The 4,138-nt window shown below is 53.8% G+C and overlaps 1 protein-coding gene across 2 annotated transcripts in view; it reads left to right on the top strand.

Annotated features, from left to right (window-relative positions):
- The window catches only part of GGA1 (golgi-associated, gamma adaptin ear containing, ARF binding protein 1), a 26,223-nt gene that overhangs the window by 1,674 nt on the left and 20,411 nt on the right, over positions 1 to 4,138 (top strand). For both annotated transcript variants that reach the window (XM_011964275.1, XM_011964276.1), the window contains one exon: positions 3,121 to 3,205. The gene's annotated coding sequence lies outside the window, so the exon portion shown is untranslated. Of the gene's footprint in view, positions 1 to 3,120; positions 3,206 to 4,138 lie in introns of those variants that run through there.

Below are 4,138 nucleotides of genomic sequence, written 5' to 3'. Positions count from 1 at the left end.
AGACAGGTTTTTGCTCTTGTCACCCAGGCTAGAGTGCAGTGGCACGATCTTGGCTCACTGCAACCTCCTCCTCCCGGGTTCAAGTGATTCTTCTGCCTCAGCCTCGCGAGTAACTGGGATTACAGGTCTGCGCCACCACACCCAGCTATTTCTGTATTTTTAGTAGAGACGGGCTTTCACCCTGTTGGTCAGGCCGATCTCGAACTCCTGACCTCTGGTGATCTGCCCACGTCGGCCTCTCAAAGTGTTGGGATTACAGGCGTGAGCCACTGCGCCTGGCCTGGTGAGGTAAATGATGTTATTGCCAGCACTGTAGAGTGGCAGGGTGGAGCCTTACCCTGTTGTGAAACACCTCCCTCCCTCTCTAGGTGTTCTCCCCGGCTGCCTGCAAGGGAGGGTACTGCCCTCGGGTAGAATTAAGAGGGCTGAGGGTCAGGGGCCAAGGGCCAAGGAGGTCGGTCGGATCTCCCTGGACCTGGAGGCCCTGGCTTTCAGCCAGTTGCAGGGGGAGAAAGATGATGTCTCATGATGCCAGCGCTTCCTCTTCACTGGCGTTGGACCCCAGGAGCAGTCCAGAATCAGCTTGTCTGGCCTCACTCCCACTCATGTGTCTCTAACACTTGAAGGACTTCCTGTTTTAGGGTCTTCCCGCTGGGTGTCATTGAATGGGCAGTGATTTCCTAACTTTAGACTGGTGTTCCCCAGGTTTTGGGGACTCAGAGGCAGAGCAGACAGTTACCCTTACCCCTGGGGTTGGGAGGGTCATATTCGTGGTATCCCCAGGAGGTCACCAGGGGCTTCGTTTTTCTGAAGGACTGGAGGGTCTTGTGTAGCTCCTGGGACAGAGATCTAGATCCAGAGAGAACGTTCGTCCTTCTGATCTCAGTTCAGCTCTGAGAGCCCTCCCAGAGAGCAGCCCCCAAGGGCTCCAGAGCCCTCCGAGAGCCCCCGGGAGAGCAGCACCCCACCCCCTAGGCTTTCTGCACTTCTCCTTGCTTTGCTTTGCTCTATAGCATTTCGCAACAGTCTGCAGTACTGCTGGGTTTGTTAATCTCAGTATTCATTGTTTCTCTTGCTGGGCAGTGAACTCCAGGAGGGCAGGATTTTGTCTGTTCACTGCTGGAGCCCCAGCACCCAGAATACTTAAATCGGAGTAGGATGAATGGCTGCCAGCCACTGGGATTCCAGGGCTGCCATAACATATGGCCCAGGGCAGGTGTCACATGTTGGGTCAGTCCCCAGCCTCCTGTTCACACATCCTTCTCTGTTCTACCTCCTGGGCTGTCCTTCCACACCCTCAGCTCAGTGCTTAGGCTTGGGCAGAAGTGGCTGGGAAGGGGTGATCGTTAGAGGTGGGGTGTGGAGAAATGAAGATCGGGCTCTGGCTGTCCCCATGGCCTTCCCATGCAAAAAGTATTTTGTCATCCAAAATCCATATTTCAGCAGCTGCAGTGGCTCATGCCTGTAATCCCAGCACTTTGGGTGGCCGAGGTGGGTGGATCATTTGAGGTCAGGAGTTCGAGACCAGCCTGACCAACATGGTGAAACCCCGTCTCTACCAAAAATACGAAAAAATTAGCCGGTCATGGTGGTGGACGCCTGTAATCCCAGCTACTCTTAGGAGTCTGAAGCAGGAGAATCCCTTGAACCCAGGAGGCAGAGATTGCAGTGAGCCAAGATCTCACCATTTTACTCCAGCCTAGGCGACAGAGGGAGACTCCTTCTCAAAAAAAAAAAAATCCAGCAGGTGGCTCACACCAGTAATCCCAAGACTTTTGGGAGGCCGGGGTGGACTGATCACAAGGTCAGGAGATCGAGACCGTCCTGGCTAACATAGTGAAACCCCATCTCTACTAAAAATACAAAAACATTAGCCAGGCATGGTGGCGGGTGCCTGTAGTCCCAGCTACTCGGGAGGCTGAGGCAGAAGAATGGCGTGAACCCGGGAGGCGAAGCTTGCAGTGAGCCGAGATCGCACTACTGCACTCCAGCCTGGGCAACAGCACGAGACTCTGTCTCAAAAAAAAAAAAAAAAATCCATATTTCATTCCAACTTTACAAGATGGGGAAATCGAGGTTCAGGAAAACATGTAACCTAGATTGTTGTTTAACCAGTATTGGGGGTTAAAGGGGTGACCGTCTGGTCGTGTTCACACCCACTTCATGTAGACCTGTTGGCCCTCTTTCCTTGCCACTAGCCATTTCTGGATTCAGACTTCCCCAGAACCTCACCCGTTGCCTGCCCTCAGCTGCCTGCTCATTCATTCATTCATTCATTTGCCAAGGGGAGACAGGTGTGGACATGAGTGGCTGGGATGCAGTGCCTAGCAGGCTGGGGGACATGAGAGAACTGATCCAGCACTGCTACCCTGGGCAGGAGTAGAGGATTAGGGAAGGGGACACCGGAGCCACCGCCAAGGGAATGAAGGCTTTCTGAACCTGGTGTGATGGTAAGACCCACAGTCCTTACTAAGGCCCCTCATCCTCTGCCTCGTGTGGCTACCCACATCTTTCCTGCCCATGCAGCCACGTGCGGGTCAGAGGTGGACCAGCTCCAGCCTGGGTGACTCCTGGCCCCTGCTTGTGTGTTGCCTCTTCCAGGCAGTCTCCCCAACCCCAAAGTGAACTGAGTCCCCTCCCCTGTGTTTCTGCAGCTCCTTGGCTCTGTCACACTTTATTGAGAACCTAGCTTCCCTTGGCACACTTCCCGGCTACAAGGCTCCTTGAGGCCAGGACTCTGATTTTTTTCTCCCTTACTTCTGGATCTCCTCTGAGCATAAATTCCATGAGAATTATGGAGACACTGTTCTCAGCAGAATCAGAGGAGATGGGGCTGGCCTGATGGGTCCAGCTGCAGGGGTGGGAGGAATGGGGAGGAGGGAAAGAGCCCTGACCATAGTCTCTAAAAGTGGGGCCCTCAGGAGAGCAGCTGTGCTCATCTGTCTGTCTACACCCGCGCTCAGGTCTTGAGGCCGTCTGGGCAGGAAGGCAAGGGGAGAACTTTCCCATGTGCTCAGTCACACTCCCCTCCCACTCCTAACCACACCTTTGTCAGGGTCAGGAGCAGAAGAGCAGGAATCCCACTGCCAGGCCACAGTGACCCCAGCTCTCCTCTTCCAGATAGAGCCACGAACCCCCTGAACAAGGAGCTTGACTGGGCCAGCATCAACGGCTTCTGCGAGCAGCTCAACGAGGACTTTGAGGGGTAGGTAGCCGGCCCTGCTTGTTTACGCTGCCCTGCACTCTCCAGAACCCAGTCTCGGGTACAGTGGCCTGGGTGGATGGACACCCGGTTTTCATTCTGAACATACTCACAAAGTGATGAGGACAGGGTCACTTGGTACTGAATGCTGTTTGGGTGTCACTCTCTGGGGTGGGCCTTGCTGGATCCATGTAACAGGTAAAGAAATCAAGGCTCAGAGGACTCAGATCTGCCCCTACATCTCACAGGGAGAAAATGCTAGTCCTGAGCTTGGTAAGACCCAGGTCTGCTGGACCCGCAGCCAGTGCTTTGTGGGGAAGGGCCCCCCAGAGGGAGAACTGCATGTTCCCCAACTGGGAGGAGGCCAGTAGGCCCTTTCCTCAAGGAAGAACCAGAACTACCTGTGTTAGAATCACCTAGAATGTTGGCCAGGCACAGTGGCTCATGCCTATAGTTCCAGCACTTTGGGAGGCTGAGGTGGGCGGATTACTTGAGGTTAGAAGTTTGAGACCAGCCTGGTCAACATGGTGACACCCCGTCTCTACTACAAATGCAAAAATTAGCTGGACATAGTGGTGCATACCTGTAATCCCAGCTACTCGGGAGGCTGAAGCAGGAGAATTGCTTGAACCCAAGAGGCAGAGATTGCAATAAGCTGAGATTGCGCCACTGCCCTCCAGCCTGGGCAGCAGAATGAGATTCTGTCTCAAAAAACAAAACAAAGAATTACCTAGAATACTTGTGAGAAATGTACATTCTTAGCCAGGCATGGTGGCGCACATCTGTAATCTCAGTTACTGGGAAGGCCAAGGCGGGAGGATCCCTTGAGGCTAGCCTGGGCAACATAGCAAGACCTCATCTCTTAAAAAATTTAAATAAAAAGGGCCAGGCGCGGTGGCTTATGCCTGTAATCGCAGCACTTTGGGAGGCCTAGGC

The sequence above is a fragment of the Colobus angolensis genome, unplaced genomic scaffold (assembly GCF_000951035.1).
Source record: "Colobus angolensis palliatus isolate OR3802 unplaced genomic scaffold, Cang.pa_1.0 Scaffold65, whole genome shotgun sequence".
Lineage (NCBI taxonomy): Eukaryota > Metazoa > Chordata > Mammalia > Primates > Cercopithecidae > Colobus > Colobus angolensis.
Note: the sequence above shows the minus strand (reverse complement) of the source record. Positions and strands in the feature narration are given on the sequence as shown.